The sequence below is a fragment of the Lontra canadensis genome, unplaced genomic scaffold (assembly GCF_010015895.1).
Source record: "Lontra canadensis isolate GAN:19392208 unplaced genomic scaffold, GSC_riverotter_1.0 scaffold1, whole genome shotgun sequence".
In the NCBI taxonomy this organism is placed as follows: domain Eukaryota; kingdom Metazoa; phylum Chordata; class Mammalia; order Carnivora; family Mustelidae; genus Lontra; species Lontra canadensis.
In genome coordinates, this window is record NW_022630995.1 from 80,398,312 (window position 1) to 80,423,603 (window position 25,292).

Sequence of the window (25,292 nt, forward strand, 5' to 3'; positions counted from 1 at the left end):
AACAATTAGTCTAAAAGCCAGTCTTATTACAACTTTGGTTCATACCTGTACATTTTGCTTTCTATAAGACATTAATGCATGTGTTGGGTTTTGTTTATATATAATTATACCATCTCTGTAGATAACAGTTTTATTTATTTCCAGTCATCATATGTTTTATTTCCTTTTGTCACGTATTACACTGATGAGATCACCAGTACAATGCAGAATCAGAGTGATAGTCAAGGATTCTTGGCCTTTTCTTCAATTGCAGAAGGAAAGATTTCAATCTTTATCTTTTTTTTTTTTTTAAGATTTTATTTATTTATTGGACAGAGAGCTAGAGAGAGATCACAAGTAGGCAGAGAGGCAGGCAGAGAGAGAGGAGGAAGCAGGCTCCCTGCCAAGCAGAGAGCCCGATGCGGGGCTCGATCTCAGGATCCTGAGATCGTGACCTGAGCCGAAGGCAGAGGCTTAACCCACTGAGCCACCCAGATGCCCCTCAATCTTTATCTTTTGTATGATGTTTTGTGTGTTGGAGAATAACTTATGTTAGATTTAGGAAGTTTCCTTCTCATTTTACTTAGTTTTTATCATAAATACTGCATTTTATAAAAGCTTGTCCTATATTATTTGAGGTAACCATTTTATTTTTTCTTTTTAATCTGTTAGTGGGATAAATTTTATAGATTTTTGCTAGTGTACCAAGTTTACATTCCTATAATAAAACCAGTACAGTTGGAATACATTCTTATGTGTTGCTGGATTTGGCTTGCTAGTATTTTGTTTAGTATTTTTTCATCTATGTTCACTAGAGAGATTGACCTGAAACTTTCCATTCTTGAACTTTCATTGTTAAGTTGTAGTATCAAAGTTATGCCAGCCTCAAGAAATTGGAGACCAGTGCTTTCTGTTTTTGCATAAACTTTGTATTTTAGAAATGTTTATTCTTGGAATATTTGGTAGATCTCTCCAATGAAATTCTCTTGGCCTGGAGTAGTGGTGGTGGTATTTTGGGATTTCTGTGGTAATATCTTTGATTGTTAATTCCATTGAACAGTTATAGAACTCATCAAATTTTCTTTTTCTTCTTTGAAACAGTTTTGGTAAATTATATTTTTCTATAAATGTATCCATGTCTTCTGAATTTTCAAGTATTTTGGGTGCAGTGTGTCCATAATATATGACATCTGAAGTAGGATAACCCTTTTTGCATTACTGATGCTAGTATTATCTGTACCTTGTCTGTTTTGTCTTTGTCATTCCCACCAGAGTATTATGTTTCATTACTCTATAAATAACTAATCTTTCTTTTAATTTTATATTTGTTATGTATTTTATTTCTGCACTTTATTACCTCTCTCTTTCTGCTTTCTTTGCTTTCATGTTGCTGTTCCTTTTCTATCTTCTTGAAATAGAAGCATAGCTCACAAATTTGCACCTTTTCTTTTCTCTTAATTTGAATGGATTATTAAATGTTACAGATTTTTCCCAGATTCGGGCATAGCCTTACCATATGAGCTTTGATATATCTAGGATTTTCACTCTTATTTACTTCAAAATATTTTCTAATTTTCATTATTTCTTCTTTCAATCCATGTGTTATAAGTACATTTTTAAATTTCTAAACATGTGGGGATATTTTAGTTATCTTTTTGTTAATTACTTCTGTTTTCCATAGATCTGTCTCTTAGAAACAGTATATGGTTCTGTTTTAGACCATTTAGTTCATTTATATTCAGTGTAACCCAAAGTATATTGAGATTTGTTATCTTTATTTTATTTTAGTACTTTCTATTTTTGTCATCTTTGCTTTCTTTTTCTTTCCTCTCTCATCTTTTTTACTAACTTGGTGTTTTTTGGGTTTTTTTAAAATCATTCTACTTCTCCCCCTCAGCTTTGGAAATTAAGTAACTCTGTTTTCTTTAGGTTGTTACCCTAGAAGTTATGCCACATATATTTACCATAGGAAAACGTGAAGTTAGTCAAAGCATTTATCCTCCTGCCAGATAATACAAGAACTTTGGAATATATTAACACCATTTGTTTCCTTTGTCCAACTTTTATATTATTGTTGCCAGATTTTAAACTGTGCTTTGTAGTGTTTTTATTTCTCCCCACTAATTGTTTTATATAATTGGAGTTCATTTTTATTAGCCCATATATTTACCACCTTATTTGTTCTGCATTTATTCTTATACCTCAAACATTCCAGGTAGGACTACTTACCTTGTATCAAAATTATATCTTTTGGAAGTTGCTTTAATGAGGATATTCTGGTGATGAATTCTAAACTTCTGTTTATAAAATATATTTATTTTATGTCCATATTTGAACAGTATTTTGCTTGCTGACAGAATTCCATGTTGAAGCTATTTTCCTGCAGAAAATTAACAACATTCTGTTAATCTCTGACTGCTGTTGTTTCTGTATAGAAATCATCTGTCCACTTCACTTTTCACCCCTTTAAAAGTGATCTTTTCCTGTGGCTATTAAAATGTTTTGGCTTTTTGTGATTTCACTGTGATATATCTAAGTATGGGTTTCATTTCATTTGTTGTATTTTGTGCCCTTTGTTAGTGTAGATTAGTATTGGTTCAGAAAATTGCTAGATACCAACTCTTCAGATATGGCCTTTGGGAATGCCTACCTCCTGCTATGATGGAGAATCTGGTACCAGACCTAACTTCCCAACAGAAACAACTAGAAAACTGGACAAAAATCTTTGAAACAATTGTTTTTTTCTGATCCATGAGAGATAAGAAACAAGATAAAATGTAGAATCATCTTGGATTTCTGCCTAAGGATCCTTTCAGGAACATGGTTCAGGGAAGGTAATCTCAGCCACTGCCAGGTCTGATGCCTGAGTAACTGAAATTTTCAAGGCAGAGAACCAGAGAAGATAGAACTACACAGAGAAAGAGCTTCAGAAATCTGCACAGTCCTTCTGAATGTGTTTCTCACTCATGGAATAAAACTTGAAGAAGCTAGGCAAATAATGTCAAGGGAGTTGTAAGCTGAAAAACATTAGAGCTCACATAGGGCTGGGAAATATTAGCGATCTGCCCAGCCAGAGTGGAGAATCCTTGTTGAATACATAGTGCATGCAGTAAAGATTCCAGAGTCACTTCACCTTATTAATAGAATTAAACCAGCCCATAACGAAAGGTATTCTAAATTCACCATGACAAGACTTAAAAACCAAGCCTCAAAATAATCTAGCATGTTCTCAAGTAATTTAACTGCCTGCAAGAACAAATCCAAAACTTTTATTACTAGATAAATAAAAATGTTACCCATAGCCAGGAAGAAAAAGCAATGCATAGAAACACTCAGAAATGACAGAGGTAGCACAATTAATAGACAAGAACTTTAGCAATTATAAATATGCTCAATGATTTAAAGGAACACATGAAGATGATAAGAAAAGAAATGGAGTATACAAAAAGGAGCCAAATGGAAATTTGGACATGTAAATTATAATATTGGGAAGTTTTTAATTTACTGGATGTGATTAACAAATTACACACTGCAGAAGAACAGATCAGAGAACTTGAGGACAGACAAAGGCCGGAAAAAATAGAGAGTTTCAGTGACCAGAGAGACAATATCAAGCGATATAACGAAGGGTGGAGGTAGGAGTTAGGAGTTAGGAGTATTTTAAGAAATAATGGCCCAAAGTTTTCCATATTTGATGAAAAGCCTTTCTATTAATTATTGATTACTATATAACAAATTACCCCAGAATTTAGTGGCTTAGAACAACATTTATTTTTTCAGTTTCTGTGGGTCAGGAATCCAGGCATGTCTGAACCAGAATGCCTCTGACTCAGGATTTGTCATGAAATGCAATCATCTCAAGGCTTCAGAGGAGAAGATTCACTCCCGAGTTCACGCTAAAGCTATGGCAGGCCTCAGGTGTTAACTGTTGTTGGCAGATGTCAGTTCCTTGCCTCATGAGCCTCTTTATATGTGTACTCACAGCGTGGCAGATTGCCTCCCTCAGAGTGAGAGCTGAGAGAAAAAAAGGTAGAGAAGGGGAGGTAAGGAGAGAAGGGAAAGCAAGACAAAGGCTATGGTCTTTTAAAACCTAATTTTAAGGTGACATCCCATCACTTTTACCTTTTTCCATTGATTAGAAGCAAGTTATTGAGTATAACCCCCTCTCTGCCCCTTGAGTATGGGGTTCTGAATACCAGGAGGTAGGGAAATTGGGGGCCATTTTAGAGTCTACCTACCAATACCATTACATCACACAATATACAAAAGTAACTTGAAATGAATCATAGTCCTAAACATAAAAGGAAAATGACAAAATTTCTAGAAGAAACATGAAGAAAATCTGTGGAAAGCAAAAATTTCTTACATGGGACACAACAAGAATGATTCATTAAAAAAATTAATAGACTACATTGTATTTTTTTTATTATTTGTTTTTAAAACCTGTACTCTTTAAAAATCACCATTGAAGAAAAGGAAAACAAGACTGTGTGAAAAAGATTTGTAAATAGTATAACTGACAAAGAACTTGTTTCAGATTTTTTTTTTTAAAGATTTTATTTATTTATTTGACAGACAGAAATCACAGGTAGGCAGAGAGGCAGGCAGAGAGAGGAAGTGAAGCAGGCTCCCTACCTCGCTGAGCAGGCTCCATCCCAGGACCCTGGGATCATGACCTGAGCCTAAGGCAGAGGCTTTAACCCACTGAGCCACCCAGGTGCCCCTTGTTTCAGATTATTAAAAACAAATCTTACAGTTCAATAATGATAACACCAATTTGTCCATTTACTGCAAAGTTAAGTGTGTACTTACTATATGACCATGCAGTTGTACTCATAGATACTTACCCAAGAGCAATGAAAACAGATTCACACACAAAAAAACTTGTGTACAAATATTTGTAGCTGCTTTATTTATAATAGCCAAAAATGGGAAACAACCCAAATGTCCATCAAGAATTGTGTGGATAAACACACAGCGATAAAAGGGACAAACCACTGATAAGTGCAACATGGATGGTTGTCAAAAATGAGTTGAAACAAAAGCCAAAGAAGAGTACGTATTGTATGATCACACATGAAATTCTAAAAAAGACAATTCCTTTTTTTTTTTTAAACAAAAAGAAAGCCATTTAATCCCAGTCTCTAGGAAATGGATTTGAAGAGCCACTGGAGTGCTCACAGACCCTAAAAAAGACAATTCTAATCTAGTGACAACAATATGGTGGATGCTTAGGGCGGGCGGTGGGAGAATGACTACATGGGGTCATAAGGGAATATTTTGGGGTGAGGGACATATTCTGTGTATTAACTGTGATTATAGATAAGTGGGTATATGCATTTGTCAAACCTTACTAAACTCTATACACAAAATGGCTACATTTTATTTCCATAACTATACCTCAATAAGCTTGATTTTAAAAACAAAACAAATATTGCCCCTGTGCAATTCCCTCTCTCCCATCCTTCTGGAACTCTGCTCAAAAGTCAAATGTTAGACTTTTATATTACATTCCTGTGTCTCTTTATTTCCATCTTTTTCTTTTCACTGTGCTGTATTCTGACAGTTTCTTCAAATCTAATATTTTATAAGTTCTCTTTTTGTGTTCACTCTGCTGTATGTGTCTATTGAGTTTTTATCTTAAGGTTTTTTTGTTACTACAAGTTCTATTTAACTTTGTCATACCTGCCATTTTACATTCTTACAGCCTCCTGTTTCTTGCTGACATTTCCAGTTTTGCCTTGCTTTTCTGTTAAAATAGTAAACATTATTTGAAATTCTACATCTGGTAAATTCAGTACCAGGTTTGTTTCTGCTGGTTCTTTGCAAGTTGTCTGGTTTCTCTAGCTACTTGTTAGTAATTGCCCTGGAAAATTTTTGTTATGGGGTTTACATAGAGAGGCTTTGCCTTTGCTACTTCTGGGTGCCATAGAGCACTTCTGGTTTTAAGCACATGATGAAAGGAAGGCTTTCTGGCCTTCCATAGATATTTGTTCTTTGAGGTAAATCTGTAAGATGGCTGGTCTATGGCCACTTCACGGAAATGTTTCTTTTTTTTCTTCTCTTGTTCTGCTTATGACCAAGGTAGCTTCTCTATAGTCCTATATGACTTTGCAAGGAGGGATGTGGATTAAGATATGGTTCACCTTTATCCTAAAGGAATACCCCCTTGGGGTCCCAGATGAATGTTGGGTGTGGTCCCACACCCCCTTCTCTGAGTGGTAACAGAACCAGACCCTAAATATGTGGGTATTGTAAATGGCTTCCAGGGCATAAGAAGCTTTGGTGTTCCTGTGTTCTGCTTATTTTTCTCATTACAAACATCCATTCAATAATTGTCTTGGGATTTTTTTATATATTTTCATCTCTTTAATGCTTTTAAAGTGTTGTAGAGTTTTTCATGAATTGATTAGTCTGCATGGCTTCATGTGCTTTTACTGGAGCCAAGCATATAGTCTTCAAAAATATCCATCTCATTTAGCACAATGATTGATGTGTCTTGGTGAGAACCTGGTAAAAATCTTTAGATAATTTTTGTTTACATGTGTCTCTGGTCAATTACAGCATCCTGGAAGTTGAAATGGACTGTAGCTACAAAATAGATCAATTAGAACTGTTATAGGGAATTAGTTAGCATCAGGGTCATTAGAACCAATGTTGCACTTATGAAACATATTACTTCTAATTAACAAATATTGACAGTTGATATTAGTATTATTTCTTAACTAAAATATGTTGTATACCTTTGTGTCTTAACTGTATTACTTTGAGATACAGTGAGGCCAGACATAGATCAAGAGAGAGACATGGGAAAGAGTTCTATAATTTCTTATATTCACTGTTCCTGGGGAAACACAAGACCACTCAGGGAAAGCACCAGCATTGGTCTCAAGGCAAAGGAAGTAGGGTTAACAGTGCGCAGGTCCCTTTTTTGTAATTTCCATGGAAGGAATGGGGCAGGCTGAGTAGTTTTAGGAATGGCTAATTTGAATGATTTCAGTGGGCTCGGGTTGTCTGATATCTGGCCCTGAGGCAGTTAAGGCAACTGTATAGTAGCCCCGATTATGAGAGCCTAATAGGCAATGTAGATGGGAGTGAATTTCATTGGCTGCACAAGAAGGGAAACTGATGGGCCTCTAGCTAGGGCCTCAAAACTGAGTCAGGACAACCTTTTTTTCATGTGTCTGTTAGCCATTTGTATGTTTTCATTGGAGAAGTGTCTGTTCATGTCTTCTGTCCATTTTTTGACGTGATGATCTGTTTTGTGTGTTGAGTTTGAGGAGTTCTTTATAGATCTTGGATATCAGCCCTTTGTAGTGTCATTTGCAAATATATTCTCCCATTCCGTGGGTTGCCTCTTTGTTTTGTTGACTGTTTCCTTTGCTGTGCAGAAACTTTTGACCTTGATGAAGTCCCAAAAGTTCATTTTCGCTTTTTTTCCCTATGCCTTTGGGTACATGTCTTGAAAGAAGTTGCTGTGGCACGTGTCAAAGAGGTTACTGCCTGTGTTCTCCTCTAGGATTTTGATAGGTTCTTGCCTCATGTTGAGGTCTTTATCCATTTTGAGTTTATCTTTGTGTATGGTGTAAGAGAATGGTCGAGTTTCATTCTTCTATACATAGCTGTCCAATTTTCCCAGCACCATTTATTGAAGAGACCGTCTTTTTTCCATCATAAATTTTTTCCTGCTTTGTCAAAGATTATTTGAGTTGAGGGTCCATGTCTGGGTTCTCTATTCTGTTCTGCTGGCCTGTTTTTGTGCCAGTACCATGCTGTCTTGGTGATCACAGCTTTGTAGTAGCTGTAATTGCACTACTGGGTATTTGCCCCAAAGATACAGATGTAGTGAAAAGAAGGGCCAACTGTACCCCAATGTGGAAAGAATCAAGATACCCTTCAACAGATGAATGGATAAAGAAGATATGGTCCATATATACAATGGAGTATTATGCCTCCATCAGAAAGGATGAATACCCAACTTTTGCGTCAACATGGACGGGGCTAGAGGAGATTATGCTGAGTGAAATAAGTCAAGCAGAGAGAGTCAGTTATCATAGAGTCTCACTTATAGAGGAATAACACAGAGGACATTGGGAGATGGAGAGGAGAAGCGAGTTGGGGGAAATCAGAGAAGGAGACAAACCATGAGAGACTGTGGACTCTGAGAAACAAACTGAGGGTTTTGGAGGGGAGGAGGTGGGGGGGATGGGTGAGCATGGTGGTGGGTATTAAGGAGGACACGTATTGCATGGAGCACTGGGTGTGGTACATGAACAATGAATTTTGGAACACTGAAAAATATTAAATTTTTTAAAAATCATCATAATATTTTAATCTCTAATGGCAAAGGAATTAGGAAAAAAGAACAATACAGTGATTTATAAATTTGTTTAAAAAAGGCAACATTTAAAAACAACTATATTATACCTTGAAGCAACTAATAGTTTGGAGTCATAAGCCTAGGATATAAGGATACATTATTTTAATAGTACAGAAGTGCCTAACTGATTTATTTATATCACAATGTTGAAATGAGAGATGAAAAAGTGCCTGTCATGTTAGCTGAGAACTTAAAAACATCTTTAAAAATGTAGCACAATTCGTAACTGTGCTTCTTCCTTAGTGAGAGAATTCCCATACTGAGGATGTCCTGTAAAGATTTAACATCCCATTTTCTAACATAATGGCTTTTTCTGCAGTCAGTATGCTTTGATGATTAGAAACTGTAAATCTACTCTGAGAAAGCTTTTGTCACTCGGCGATATTTTGCATCAGGCTTAAGAAAAAAGCAATGCCCCTTCTTTGTGGGTCTCTTTACACTTTTCCATAGTTCTTGGGGGAAAAAAATAATAAGTAAGTCAGTTTGGTTTAATATTATATTTTTATTAAAAATTACATGTAGATTATTAAAATGATATAAACTCTGCAAGAATATAAGCACATTAGAATTTTATATATATTAATATGTAATTAATATACTTAATTATATTCTAATTATTATTAATATATTAAATATAAAATTTTGTTATATTAGTAAACTTACCTGAAAATATCCAAATCTGCTCTGATTTGGGGTTTTGTATAGCTTCAAAAGTGTTCAGCAAGATTATTTGTATCTTGGCGATCCCTTGACTTCATTAAGTTCAGAACTAAGTTCAGAATTGCAATTTAAAGTGTCTGATACTTCAGTTTGCAAATTTATACAGGTACTTCCAGAAACAAAAACAGATACCTAAAAACTCACTTTAATTTGTGTAAAAAACATCTGAGTGGCCACTCTTTTCTAAGCATTCTGCTAGATCCTGTAGAAACACAAAGATGAGTAAGACAAGATCCTACTCTTAATTACAACATCCCATTACCTACTTTTGTTTCTCCTTATAGCATTCATCATTAACAGTAATTGCATTTTATATTTATTTCTTTATACTTTTTATCTTTTCTGCCTCACAATAATATCAGCTCTATAAAGTAACTTGTCTCTTGTGTTCCCCACTATATCCCTAGACCATAAAAGAGTGTCCAACCCTAGTAGATACTCAGAACATAATTTATTGAATGGATGAATGAAAGCTAGTTGATTTTTTTCAATTATTGTTTCTTTTCTCGGACAAATTCTCCTTCCAATTTTGATCCTTTATGAATAATTTTAGCTTTTGAAATGCATTTGAACTTTGTGAAACATCATAAAGTGTAATGTGTCCCCATTATCCAAGAAACTAAGAAACATAAATTCCCATAATTATACCACTGCCTTATAGTGAAACTTTTTTTCATCTCATAAACATTTGAAAATGCTACCCATTCTAATAATTATTATGAAAACTATTGATGTTAAAGGAATACATAGTCCAAGACATAGGAACCAGGATTGAGTGAAAAAGTTTTTTAAAACTAGTATTGCTCATAATCAAGATCATACTTTCAGAGGATAAACTTTACACAAAACAATGTGTCTAGGATTATTTATCCATGTTTAAACTCATGTTTGAACTCCTGTTCTAAAATTTCAGGTACACATTGGTCATATATTACAAATCTATGTGAACTCTGCATGTATATTCATAGGCACCAATACATCAGTAGTTATTGTCGCATAATATTTGTTGAATGAATATGTGTATATGAGCATAACAATTTATGTAAACAAAAAGGCCATACATAGTATTGGGTACTTGATATATTCTGTAAAATGTCCATAGGTGACTCAGTTGCATTATTGAAATGTAACTTTTTTTTTTTTTAAGATTTTATTTATTTATTCGACAGACAGAGATCACAAGTAGGCAGAGAGGCAGGCAGAGAGAGAGAGGAGGAAGCAGGCTCCCCGCAGAACAGAGAGCCCGATGTGGGGCTCGATCCCAGGTCCTGGGATCATGACCTGAGCCGAAGGCAGAGGCTTTAACCCACTGAGCCACCCAGGCGCCCCGAAATGTAACTTTTTAGAGGAGTTTTTTCCCACCAGTAGTACAGGACCAGAGAAGAATCCCTTCAGCCTGAATTCTGGGATGCAAGGCCAGCTTCATGAGGAAGCAGAGTAGGTAGTTCCATGATTCAAATGTTTCCTAGAATGAGACTGGTGTCAAAAAACAAACAAAACAAAAAAACCTCAGTATGCTACCCGTCATCCTGCCACCATGACTTAATTCTTTTGAACACTGGAAATTGTTTTTCATAGACTTCTGGTGGTATTTTTAGCTAAAATTCAGGTGTTAAAGTAGTCCTGTGGTTTCCAATAGTCAGAATCTTGAAAACAATGTGGATATGGTCCATAGAATGACAAGTGGAGATTGCACTGGCTTCTCTCCTTGTCCTTTCCTGTACCCTCACAGTCAGTTACTGAGTCTGTCCAATCCTGCCTCCTTAATGTTTTCCAAAGACATTTGCCTTTATCCTTACTACCTGTATCTTAGTTTAGGCCAACCCTCAACTCTTACCTGGATTCCTGCAACAGCTTTCTGATTGATTTCTGGAACCCTAAATTTGTCTTCCCTCTAATCCATTTTCCACACTGTATGCCAGAGATGTCTCTTATCCATGTTGTTAATTCGTTTTACTCTCCCATCCCTTCCCACCCCCAGTTAAGAAGAAGGTAGCCACAGGGATTTTCTCATCTGGCCCTTACATGTATCCCAATAGCATTTCTTATCACTGTCTACTTTTTATTACTCTCTTCTACTTAAGGAAGTTTTAGAGAAGAGTGCCTGGTGGCTCAGTCCATTAAGCATCTACCTCCGTTCAACTCAGTCATGATCCTAGGGTTCTGGGATCAAGCCCCACATCGGGCTCCCTGCTGCTGCTCCCTTTGCCTGCCGCTCCCCTTGCTTGTGCACGCACATGCACTCTCTCTCTCTCTCTCTCTCTCTCTGTCAAATAAATAAAATCTAAAAAAAAATTTTTTTAAAGAAATTTTTAGAGAAACCACCATCATCTTAATTAAGGTCCTTTTATTATAATAAGGAATTAATATTACCAATTTAAAAGATCAAAATTATATCCAAAGCATCCAGTCCTTTCAAAATAGCTGCTAGCTAATAAACCAGCCAGTCATCTCTCCTTGTTAAACCAAGAGGGCATTGTTAGGTAGTGAAACTGCTTTGGGGAGTGTGAAGCTGCTTTGCCATTATCCAGCGAGGAATCATACCTTTTAAAAGACAATAGCAGTGAACTTGACAGACAAAAAATCCTTGCCCTCGTGGAGTTTTCATTGTAATAGAGACAGTAAACAAGAGAAATTTAAAATATGGTAGATAATGAGTGCTAAAGAAAAAGAAAAAGCAGAAAAAGGGAATAGATAGTAGTTATATTTTTAGAAGGGAGTATAGTTTTCCAAAGAGTCAGTGAGGATAATTGTCCTGAACTCTCCTGATGCTTTCTCTTCTTCCTTTTGTTGAATAAACTCTGGTTACAGCCAGTTTGTTGTCCTCCCTGTACCTTCACCCATTCAGCTTGAAGTGGCTGGACAAAAACACACAGCCGTGCTTGTGGTCTCACTCTAAATTCATGATCCCAAAAAGGATCTTTATACTCACCAAGCAGTCAGTCTGTAGATTCTACTCTCCTTGGCATCTATTTCATAACCCTCTTGTCCTTCCTCAGATCTTTGACATCTCCTCCCACTATCACTTCCATTTGGTAACTTCAATTCCTCTTTCACCAAGAAAAGAGAAGCTATCAGAAGAAGACTACTCCATTTATATTTTTTTATTAACATATAATGTATTATTTGTTTCAGGGATACAGGTCTGTGATTCATCAGTCTTATACAATTCACAGCACTCACCATAGCACATACCCTCGCCAGTGTCCATCACCCAGCCGCCCCATCGCTTCCACCCTCCTCCCCTCCAGCAACCCTCAGTTTGTTTCCTGGGATTAAAAGTCTCTTACAGTTTGTCTCCCTACCTGGCTCCATCTTGTTTCCTTTTTCCCTCCCTTCCCCCACAACCCACTGCCCTGCCTCTCAGATTCCTCAAATCAGTGAGATCATACGATAATTGTCTTTCTCTGACTGACTTATTTTGCTTAACATAATGCCCTCTAGATCCATCCATGTATCGTTGCAAATGGCAAGATTTTGTGGGTTTTTGATGGCTGTATAATATTCCATTGTGTATATATGCTGCATCTTCTTTATCCATTCATCAGTTGATGGACATCTAGGCTCTTTCCATAGTTTGGCTGTTGTGGACATTGCTGCTATAAACATTCGGGTGCACGTGCCCCTTCGGATCACTATGTTTGTATCTTTAGGGTAAATACCCAGTAGTGTAATTCCTGGGTCATAGGGTAGCTCTGTTTTCAACATTTTGAGGAACCTCCATACTGTTTTTCAGAGTGGCTGCACCAGCTTGCATTCCCACCATCAAGGTACAAAGGTGCATTTATATTTCCATGTGCATCTTTTCCCATATACCCTGCTGTAGTAAAATAAACTGGCCCTGCTCCAATATAAGGCCAAATTCTTCATTTGTCCCATAGATTTCATCTCCATTTTGCCATACTGCCTCCTGTTGAATTCTCAAATGAAACAATCTTTTTTTAAAATAATTCCCATTAAAAAATAGAGTGCTTTAATATAGCAACATGAAGTGGTCAACTACCCTCAAGAGAGAAATAAATAGAAATAATTCATGGAATAAGAAATATAAAACTAACCAACCAATCTTCTAAGGGACATTCCTACCTAAATGAAATCTTGGGGTATAAATTTGTTTCGACTGCCTGACCCCTCTCCGTGCTAGTGCACCATGGTCAGATTTGCTCTGCAGATCACATTAGGTTAACAGAGCCCTGCCTAGCCTAGTCAAGAAAATTTGTATCTTGATGCCAGTTGTACCTTGAATCCAGTCAATATAACTAGGATTTTTTTCAGTTTCAAACCTTACTTACCCTCTTCTCTGTCCAGCCTTAAAAACTAGGTTTTGGTAAATAACCTTCCAAACCCTAAATAAGTTAAAGCTACCAAATTTCCAGTAATTTAGTGATTTTTTCTTACCTCTTAGATAAAAGGAAAGAAAGGGAATAGAATTTCCTTCAAAATCAAGAGAGTAATACCATCACTTGACACCGAAAATGGGTAAGACTATTTTTCTTACATTATGCAATATTTTTAAAAGTAGCTTTTAGCATCATTTAAAAAAAAAAAGTGAGTAACTATTGCCCTACCATCAGAAATACTACATTCTACCTGGGGAGTCAAACTATAAAGATCTATACCAATGGAAGCTTACTCTGCTACCACGTTTTTAGCAATTCAGTCTCTATTTTTAGTGAATTAACTCTTCCTTTTACCTTTTCTGTGAATTTGAACTTATATCAAACTCAGTTTGTGTGTCATTGTTAAGAACTTAAACTGTTCTCAAAGCTTCTTCAGTAATGTTTCAGAATATGAACTTTTCAAATCATCCATTCAGCACATAACTGAAGGCATTATGTTCATTTATTTCCAGTTTACATAGAATCTTGGATGACTATGTATGGTTTCCCAGAGCGATCTCCATCTTTTATGCATGGCTCTTAATTCAACAGCCTTTTAGACATTGAAAAATATAAGCTTAGACTCATATATTTATCAGTCACTTTAAACAATGAGCTACTGAAATACATTTTTAGAGACCAAAAAATTTTCTCCTAAACATAAGTGACTGACTTAAGATCTTAGTTTAAGTATCAGTTGGGGTATATAAAAAGCTAACATACTAAATTCAAATCCAAGATCTGTCCCACAAATGTGTGATTATGTATAAATCAGTTTTTCCTAGCTTCAATTTTATCACTTACAAGAATAAAAGCTGCATTAGGTTGCTAAGGTTATTTATGAAAAAGTATAAATATCAAAGTGTCTCATAAACTGTAAAGTTCTAGAAAATCTATATTTTTATTCAAATTAGAAATATACTCAGATTTTGTTCTTTAATTTTCTTACTGTCTCTGAATTGCTACTTCTTGACTGTCCTTGAGAGATTTTCAACATCCTTTTCAATTTTTATCATGATCTTATCCTTTCAAGTTCAAATGGATATTAGTTATTATCACTACATTTCCTTCTGCCATTCTAATTCAGTGTAACCGTTTTTAATAAATTCACAATAGACACATATGGAAAGAATGCTTTGAATGCTCTTATTAGAGACAGGAGCAAAAAAACTAAAGTAGACAAAAAATATCCAGACTCTTCTAGCCATCATCTCTACTGCTTTTGTGACAGAGCACTGTTTTTTAGTAAATTTTAAAAACCCCATGTTCTGTGGCATTTTGGGTCCATTGAGTAGATTGAAAAAGATTGCTCAAAAGTAAATCGATTATCAAAAATAGGTTACAATTTTTATGTGCTTTGAATTTTTAGATTAGTCATATTTCTTTAGACATTTTTAAAAGGAGTAATTATGCTTAAATTAACAATTTTTTGTTATATGATAATTTTTTATAAAATTATAAAAATATGAGAAAGCGTTATATTCTAACAAGGTTTCATTGCATATATTTAAGATTTTGCATAGGAAAACCTAGCTTTCATAGGTTATAGTTAACCTTTGCTTGATATTCCTGTGTTGATTGTTTAAACCACAGTTGGAAATAGAATTACATTAGAATATACTAAGAAAAACTTTCTCCATGTCTCTGTGTCACTTAAATTGTACTAGTATGCTCAGACATATCAAAACTAAAATGTTAACTTTCAACATAGGAATATTTTCACAAGATTTTGCATTAAGATTATTTCCTTTCACAAAAGGGTTATATATTTAATAATGGTGAGAAACAGTATGTTTTTAGCACATAAGGAGGCAGTACAGCATTAGACATAAGAGCACTAACTCAAAAGTCAGTCAAACCTGAATTTGAATCCCACGCAGCCCCAATCCTTTCCACTTATCTGTAAACCCCATATGTTATAGTAAGACTTTATTCATATGATAACAAATATAAAATGTTAGCTCCATGCCTTGCATGTAAAATGTTTAGGAAGCAAACAGTGAACTCTGGGCTTAGAGAATAGCCTTTATAAATGCTAAGAGATTATTGTATTCAAAGTAAACTATGATATAATGCATGAGACTTATATGAGAAGTTCATGTGCTTATTCCATTTTTAATTTATGAAAACATTACTAGTCTAAAAAGCACTAGATTTTAGGCAAGTTTATATATATAAATTGTATCTCTTATCTTTGGAGATATAAATAACACTGAGGAATATATACGAAATCAAGTCAAAAATCTTTCTACAATAGAAATGTAGCTACTAAAATATTTTCAGTGATATATCTCACCTATTGGTCAAAATAGAGAATTACATGGATACCACAATAAATTTATAATTTTTGAAGTAGAAAATTAAGGCTTATTCCAATGAAAAAATGTTATGAATGTGAGGATCTATTCTGGACATATTTACAGTGCATCCATATTGGGCTTTGGCAATTTGATATATGGTATGTTGTACCAGTAGTGCACAAGGCTAACTCCTAGATGGTATTTCTGTATCTTTGGGGATGGATTCATTTGCTACACTTAGAAGTGGTTTTGTTTTCATAATGATTCAATGGTATAATCCAAGTCTTCAACCTATTAGGTCTTTCACTAATAATAAATTACAAAATAAACTACAGAGCAGAGCTTAAAAAGCAAATGGCTCATTTCATGCATCTGACTTTCCCTGTAAGAGTTTCTCTGTATATACCATGAATTTCCGTATTCTGCCATTCAAACAAGAAGTGTTTATTACTAGCTATCAAAAATGAGCTCTGGGGGTGCTTGGGTGGCTCCATTGTTAAGTATCTGCCTTCAGCTCAGGCCATGATCCCAGGGTCTTAGGATCGAGGCCCTCCCCCCTCCCACCCCACCCCCATCAGGCTCCCTGCTCAGCGGGAAACCTGCTCCTCCCTCTTCCACTCCCCCTGCTTGTGTTCCCTCTCCCACTGCCTCTCTCTTTCTCTCTCTGTCAAATAAATAAATAAAATCTTAAAAAAAAAAAAAAATGAGCTCTGAAGGTTAGGTCCTGGCATCCTGCTTCCCAGTGTGCCATTATTGTGCCATATTAAGCATCAAAGCTTTCTCCCTAAAAATGTGCCCCTTAAAAACTTAGTGCTAGTCTGTATTCAACAAATCTTGAAAATACTTGGCTGTTTGCCTCTGTCCTCTCTACTTTATAACAATTAAATTCTTACAGGTTGGCTATTTTTCTTGCTTATTATGTGTCCACCTACTTACTACAGTTAGAAAAACATTAGAGACAAAACCAAATACCAGCTTAGCCACAAAACCTTTAGGATGCTAGAGTCCTCTCTGGACTACTTGTGCTGCCTTTGGAAACCTTTGTTATATCTGATGACTGACAATTAAACAATTACCAGATACCTATGATTTCTTAAGATCGTACCATAAGTAAATATAGCCATAATTAAATGTAACACAAAATAATTAAATAATTTTCCCATAGAAGAAAGTTTTTCATCTTAGTCTCAAAAAGCTAGTATAAAAGCTTTTTAAAAATCTGAGCTCTGCGGTGCCTGGGTGGCTCAGTGGATTAATGCCTCTGCCTTAGGCTCAGGTCATGATCCCAGGGTCCTGGAATCGAGCCCTGCATCGGGTTCTCTGCTTAGCAGGGATCCTGCTTCCCTTCCTCTCTCTCTGCCTGCCTCTCTGCCTACTTGTGATCTCTGTCAAATAAATAAATAAAATCTTAAAAAAAAAATCTGAGCTCCTCTGTGGTATCTTCTTTCAGTTTGAAGTTTGCTTTAATTTGTAAAATTTTATTAATTCATCTATAATTATTCCCTCTTAGTTTCTCTTTTATCTTTAAATATATGTAATATGGAATTTTGAGCTTCCAAGAGGAAATAAGTTTGTTATTATTAATGTATAACATTTGTAAGTCCTATATCTGTAGTAATCTTACTAGAATGAGACCCTGTTATTTTTATAGATTAAATCAAAAGCATTTTTTTAAGATTTTATTTATTTATTTATTTATTAGACACAGAGAAAGCACAACCAGGGGCATCTGCAGGTAGAAGGAGAGGGAGAAGCAGACTCCCCACTGAGCAGGGAGCCCAATGCGGGGCTCGATCCCAAGACCCTGGGATTGTGACCTGAGCCAAAGGCAGACACTTAACTGACTGAGCTACCCAGGCACCCTAAATCAAAAACTTCTATAGGAAAAAAGTGAGATGAGAGTTATCCTACCAGATATTAAAATATGTAAAGCTTGTGGTAGTATTTACACAGGGATAGATAGTTTGAACAGAAATTTTGTTCACGATAATATGCCATTTCAAATCAATAGTGAAAAAATGATGTTGGAAAATTTTTAAATCATTTAGAATATGGTAAATTATAGGTGGATTACCAAGCTAAATAAAAATGTATTAGAAGAAATAGGATTATTTTTATATCTTGGAACGGAAAGGTCTTTCTAAATAAAACACAAAACCCAGAATACAAAAAAGGAAACTATTGATTAATTGATTTAACTATAAAAATTAAACTTTTATGTGAAGAAAGGTACTAAACAAAGATAAAAGACAAATGACAAAAATAAAGGACTAATATGCAGAATTGATGAAGAATTCCATAATTAAGAAAAAGATTTTTTAAAAAAAGAAAAAGATTAACAACCAATAAAAAGATGGACAAAGTATGTGAACTGGCAGCTCATAAAAGCAGAAATACAAAGCACCTTTAAACTTAGCAAATCAGGTTCAGTCACACTATTTGCTGAAGAAATGCAAATTTAAACAATAATTTTACCCAGCAAATTGACAAAAATGTTAAAGAATTAGTATGCAATGTCTGCAAATACATGAAGAAACAGGAAAGGTGTACATTATTGGTGGGAGTGCCTTTTTATAAGGTAATGTGGCAGTATCTAACAGACTTAAACTGCACAGATGCTTTTGAAATTCCAGGTACAGGAATCTGTCCGAAGAAATACTTGTATATATGTAAACGTGGTAATATATTTGTCCTTGGCACCTGTCAGAGCCTTCGCGTCTTTAATCATGACTGTTAAAACAGCCTCTTTCCTTCTGGTTTCTCTGCCAGGCGTTTTATTCTCCTCTATTCCATCTTTCATACTGCTATCAGAATTATTTTCCTGAAAAGCAATTGTGATTCTGGCACTGCCTTCTTAAAGCCTTCTGCTTTACTATTACCTATAGGTCTTTTATAGTGTTTTCTCCATGTTCCTACCAGAAATCTGCCTGTCTACCTCAGTCGTTCATGTTGCTTGTGTTTCAGCCACGCCAAACACCCACTTCAGTAAACCCAACGTGTTCAGCCAGCCCTTTTACAGCTCCTAGTCTGCACTCCACTCACTCATCACATATTTATTGAATGGCCTGTTCTTTAAGTACTGATGATACCGCAAAGTCCAAGGTCCCCCTGATTTGTTTTGTTTTCTTTTGTTTAAAAGTTAGTAGATTATTGATGGGAAAGTGGAATTACTGCATGTGTATAAGTGTGTGTGTGTGTGTGTGTGTGTGTGTGTGTGTGCATGCTTAAAATCAGATAATAAGTAGTATGTAAGAAATTGAAATCAGTCAATGTGATGATGAATGGGTGGGTACCTGAGAATGGTAGACAAGGAGGATACTATGAGAAAATAAATCTTAAGATAATCTAATGACAAAGAGGATCCTGTCATTTAAACATCAGGAGAAAGAATAGAGATCAAGTAGTGAGCAAAGAGAACAGTTAGTGCAAAGACCCCAAGGCAGGAATAAACTTGGTATGTTTGAAGTGAAAGAAATAGTATGCAAAATAAAGGCAATAGTGACAGATTTGGGAAATATATTAAGTATTGTCAGCCACCACAGCAAACAAACCCTGACATCTCATAGACTTAACACAACCAAGGTTTTCTTGCTCTTACTATACATATCAGACAGTTTTGCAGAAAGGCTCTGCTGGTAGACGTTCCACCGTCTTGAACATATGGTTTCCTGAAATCACTGAAACAGGGAAAGAGAGGGGTGGAAGAACACTGGCTCTTAACTAACTCAACTCTGAAGTGATACACATCATTTCCTTTTACCTTCATTGGCCAAACTAGTCATATGGACCCAGTCTAACTGCGTAAGAGTCTAGGAAATGTATATGGAACAAACAGAATGTTTGGGTGAACATTGTCTCTGCTGTAGACAGGAACCTGATCTTGTAGGTTTTTATTAGCCATGTTAAAGGGTTTTAAATGTGAATGAAGGGCAGTGGTCAGTTTTGAAAAAAGTTACCTGATCTGTTTTTTTTAAGATCACTCTGGCTATTATGTGGAAAATGAGAGTGAATAATAAAACTGGGGGAAAACTTAGAAGGCTTCTGCAAGGTTCTTATTAAGAGTTAATGGTGGCTTAGACTAAGAAGAAAAAGAAAGGTGAATTTGTTAGGAATTTTTTTTTAGAGGTAATAGAAAGTGCTGATGGATTGGATGTGAAATATGAAGGAAAAGTAGTCTGTACATGCTCTTTCTTTGTAGGGATGTCCTTTCCCAACTCCCATCTGAAAAAAATTTTCTTCCTTCCAGACCCAACTCAAGTATCATTTTTTTATAAAATATTTTTAATTCCCCTGACAGATTAAGTCTTTCCTTTTATTTCACACCCATACCATTCTGCTCATTCTTTATGACACTTACTGAACTTCCTATTTACACCTATTCTTTTTTTTCAAGTTTTGTTGTTGTTTGTTTGTTTGTTTTTTTGTTTTGTATCTATTTTCTTCTATAAGACCATGAGCTAACATCTTTCCTGGCATATAGTTGACCAATAAAATTGTATTTAACTAATTAATTAATTTATGGCATGTAGTATTTTCTAAAGAAAATATTTTTCTGATGAAAATATTACATATTGTCCATTCATATACATATTGTACATTCAGTACAATTTTATTGATATATAAATACTTATATAAACATATATATTTAATATGAACACAGCATTTGAGCCTATGGAATTTTCTTCAGTCTCTAAAACATTATTCTTGGCTATATATCTGTAATGTTTGGCTGCCATAACTGCTTTTTTTTTTTTTTTTTTAATAGAATGAGAGGCAGCTGCAGGTACTGGCAGATTACAAAATGCATAATTACTAAAAGTAACTGAAGCATATTACAGTATAATTCAACAGAAAAAAACATCTGGCACATGCTATGTTAATTTGTCATAAGAGAGTTTCAAAGAAAGCACTTTCTACAGCTGGCAGATCCATCATTTCCTTGAAACGAATACTACACCTTTTGTTTTTAATTCTCTAGTATAATATAGAATAGAGCCTTATGTGATTTAATCTTTAGTCATCACTAAAGGATTTCAAGCATTGAGGAAATTTCCCCTATGCTATATCAACCAAAATATACATAGCTTATTCTTATCTTAAATTGTGCCTCAATAATAACAGAATTATCTGAGCAATTACAGTAATTGACGATAATGTCTAAGATGTTGGCCCAAATTTCAAGCTTCCTCCATTCCTTAAAGAACCATAACTTCTCTATTTTTATTTTAAGTATACATGGTGTTTTCAAAGAAACTCATGCATTGTAGGGAAAACTTTGTTCTTATCCTCATAACCGTACTTTTTAGTTATTATACATGCCAGTGATGCTAAGAATTGAAGCACATTTCGAGTGGAAACTCTTCCCTTCAGCATGGCCTGAATGATAGAAATAAATCAGCTATATAAGAAAGCCAGGGAAATATTTCAGGCCAATTAAAGAATAGCAAGTACGAAGCTCCAGTATTACGAAGAAATAAACCCATGTAATTAACTCACTAAACCCATGTATAGTGAGTGTTGGGGCACCTGGGTGGCTCAGTGGGTTAAGCCTCTACCTTCAGCTCAGGTCATGATCTCAGGGTCCTGGGATGGAGCCCTGCATCAGGCTCTCTGCTTGGCATGGAGCCTGCTTCCTCCTCACTCTCTCTCTGCCTGCCTCTTTGCCTACTTGTGATCTCTCTCTGTCAAATGAATAAATAAAATCTTAAAAAAAAAAAAAGTATAGTGAGTGTAGAGAGAGACGGTATAAGGTTGAGGAACTAGGCATAGATCAGATCATGAGAATCTTATAGGGCATTTTAAGTAAAATATTTTTACTTATTATAAGTAAAATATTTAAGTAAGACTAAATTAAGAGAAATACCAGTATACAGTAGTGGAAAATTATTGAAGAATTTTAAACATCCTTAGATCCTTAAAAGATCAGTTTAGCTATTGTGTGGAAAATGGACTTAGGGAAGGGGCAAAAATGGAGTCAGGGAGACCAGATATTAGATTATTACAGTATTTCAGGCAACAGATGATAGTGGCTTAGAGCTCAGAACTGAAATGGGGAGAAGTAAGCAGCTATGAAATCTATTAGGGAAGTAAGACAAATTTATTTGATGTCAAATACAGGGAATGAGTCAAGGGAGGAGTCAAAGCGAAGCCTTGGCTTAGACTTGAACATCTGGGTAGATGGTGAGTCCTTGTACTGGGAAGGAGGAAACCTGGGGTGGTCTAGATAAGAATAGTTTGCATTTTGGACAGGCTACATTTGAGGTGCTCATTAGTGTTTCTTTAGTCATGGAATAGATGAGATCACTTAGGGAGAATGTGCAGATAGGGAAGGAAAAAACCTGGGACTATGACAAAGAGTGCTCTAATATATCTAAAGCTGGCATGTCTGCTTTAACCTGTGGTATTTTTAGTTAACTGAATGAGATTTGAAACCTTAGGATGAATTTCTTTTTTTAGTAGTCAGGTCTTTTGAAGCCATATACAAAATTGAGATCACAATCTTCACAATTACTGACCATTTTGCCATATACTTAGGATTATTGGTTTTTTTTAGAGAGAATCTTTATTTTGCCTTTAGGGTCTAATATTATATGATGCCACAGATACACTTTACTAATATTTCTTGTAATTATGAGGCAGTGTACTTTATTTTTTTTTAAGATTTTATTTATTTATTTGACAGAGATCACAAGTAGGCAGAGAGGGAAGCAGAGAGAGAGGGGGAAGCAGGCTCCCCGCCTAGCAGAGAGCCTGATCCGGGGCTCAATCCCAGGACCCTGGGATCATGACCTGAGCTGAAGGCAGAGGCTTTAACCCACTGAGCCACCCAGGTGCCCCAAGGCAGTGTACTTTAATTGAGAGAAGATTTTGATTAAAGACTTGGTATGAACCCCATTTTTTCATTCAATCATTGCATTACCTTAGGAACATTGAATAACTTCTCTGAGTCTTAATTCAGTCTTAACGTTAGGAACATTGAATAACTTCTCTGAGTTTTACCTCCTTTACTTAGAAGGTGAGAATAATAACTGCTTTGCAAACTTGAAGTGATAATAAGGTACAATAGTAAGGTCAAGGTACAGTAGAAAACTCCTTTGGCTGGTGTCCACTTAATAATCATAAAACAACATTAACCAGTGAAGTAAATCGCTGTGCAAAGAATGCTCACCAATTGTCCAAAGTGTTCTAAATGCCCTTGTCTTAGTCAACTGCACTCTAATGTTGTCATCTGTCACTTGCTTTACAAGTGTCACTGTTTGCTTCCAAACTAGGTTATGCCAGTTGTATTTGTTTTGGAAATACATAAGTAAATATACCAGTGATATATGAGTACAGAAAGAGAAAATTATGATGTCTTTCAAAACTAAATTGGATACTTTGGAGAATTTGCTATTGCAGTACATTTGGACAAACAACCCTGAAAGAACAGAGGGAATACTGTAAAAATCTAGAAAACTCTGTATTTGGATTGCTTGCCAAGTGCCCTTAAATGCTTGAACCACATTAATGATGCCAAAAGTGGAAATAATTATAGATGATACTTTATGGATGTGGTTTGTGTAAGAAAGACATCCAACATTAAAACACTCCAATCAATTTGCTCATACTTTAAAACATGAAGATCTAAAAAAAACTTTGTATATTCTAGATGGAAAATCCAGACAAAATCCTTATCCTTACTTAAGCCTCAGACCTCTTAAAAATCTCGGGAAATCTGTGGACTATCTTCCCAGAAAGGACAGTACACACAAAATCTTGCAGGTAATTTAGAGTGCTTGAGAGCATACCTAAAGCTTATCTGTGGATGACAGATGAGAAACCCTTGCCGTAGGTTCTCACTCTTGACCTACTTGCATCTCAGATTGATTAATTTGATGACTTATCAATTTTCAATTAATGAAATTATTAGTTTCATTAATAATTTGTTTACTAAACATTTAATGTTTTCTTAACAGATATAGCATATATTACTTTGTTGCTAAATTTTATAAAATTTTGCTCACAGGGAAGGCAGTAAATCAATTACATTTTACAAATGTATTTCAAAATTACATTTTGTAGGCATGACTAGGATTTTATATGACATGCACATGAACTATATATAAAATTATGCACATTAGCTAGCTACGTCACCTAACTTTATTTTTAAATTTCTCTATTTTCAAATTTTCTCATATATAAAACTGGGGAATCTCAAAGGGTTATCCTGAAAACAAAAAATGTAAATAAAACACCCAGACGTGCCTGTCACATAGTAAGCACTATGAAAGTGTTTGCTGTTATTCTCACCATCATCATCTTTACTATTACTTGCCAAGCTCTATTGAGTACCAGGTCCTAACGATACAAAGATGAATAACAAACTTGCTTACCATCCAGTGGGGGTTACAGAGCTTGATACACAACAACATATTTATACAGATTAAAAATAATTCAAATAATCATTTGAATCTTTGTGGTCTTAAATTTTGTGAAAAATTATTACTATCTAATAGTACTTGTCAGAAATTATTACTATCATGTAAAATGTGTAAGTGAATGGTTTAGATATCAAATTATGCAGTAGGTGTTTTCTGGAAAGGTCTTATATAAACTGAATGTTGGCTTTATAAAGGGGATCATTGTAACATCTTAATCTCAGTAGTACTCAAAGGTTATATTTCTCATTAACACTAATGTGCATAACTTTACCTTTAATTATATTTGGCCTAGAAGACCGGCCACTTCAATCATTTTTCCTTTCTTCCTTTTGTTATGTTATATTGTAGAAGTAATTATAAGCTATGCAAAGTACTTGAAAGTAAGCACAGTAATTTATTCTACATTATTATTACACTAAGAGAAAGCAAAGATAAAACATATGGGTTTGTCTATCATGGAATCAGTGGTAGTTACTCAGTGTCCTCATAGACCATATCTTGTATGGATGAAGCCATTTCCCTCTTAGTTCTATTATGGCAACAATTATGTGTTTACCACCATATACCTTGTCTTGGCACATAATATTCAGTAAATATTTCTGGAATTGATTTGTTGGTGACATTTTTTTATTCTCTCCTATATATTTATAACAAATTGCTGATTTTAACAATTATTCATATACATATAGGTCACTTAAGGGGCTACCAAGTTTTTAGGCTGTGTAACTCATTTGGAAAAAACTCAAAGCTGAAGTTACTTTAGAAGTGTTAATCTTCTGATTTATTTAAGAAGCAGAAGGTCAAAGGATAAAAACCAATCCTAAATTAACTGGGTATTTTGATACTCAGAAATTTGATCTTTTTAAAAATTATTTTTAAGATACATTGTTTCTGGGATGTCTGGGTGGCTCAGTTGGTTAATTGTCTACCTTTGGTTCAGGTCATGATCCTTGGGTCCTGGGATCAAGTCGTACACTGGGCTCCTTGCTGAGCAGAGAGCATGCTTCTCCCTCTGCCCGCTGCTCCCTTTGCCTGCCACGCCCCAGCTTGTGCTCTCTCTTGCTCTCTCTCTGACAAATAAATGAATAAAATCTTAAGAAAAAAAAGAAAAAAG

At 35.2% G+C, this 25,292-nt stretch overlaps 1 protein-coding gene across 4 annotated transcripts in view; it reads left to right on the forward strand.

The window, feature by feature from the left end:
- The window catches only part of SCLT1 (sodium channel and clathrin linker 1), a 181,189-nt gene that overhangs the window by 147,294 nt on the left and 8,603 nt on the right, over positions 1-25,292 (forward strand). The window lies entirely within an intron of this gene.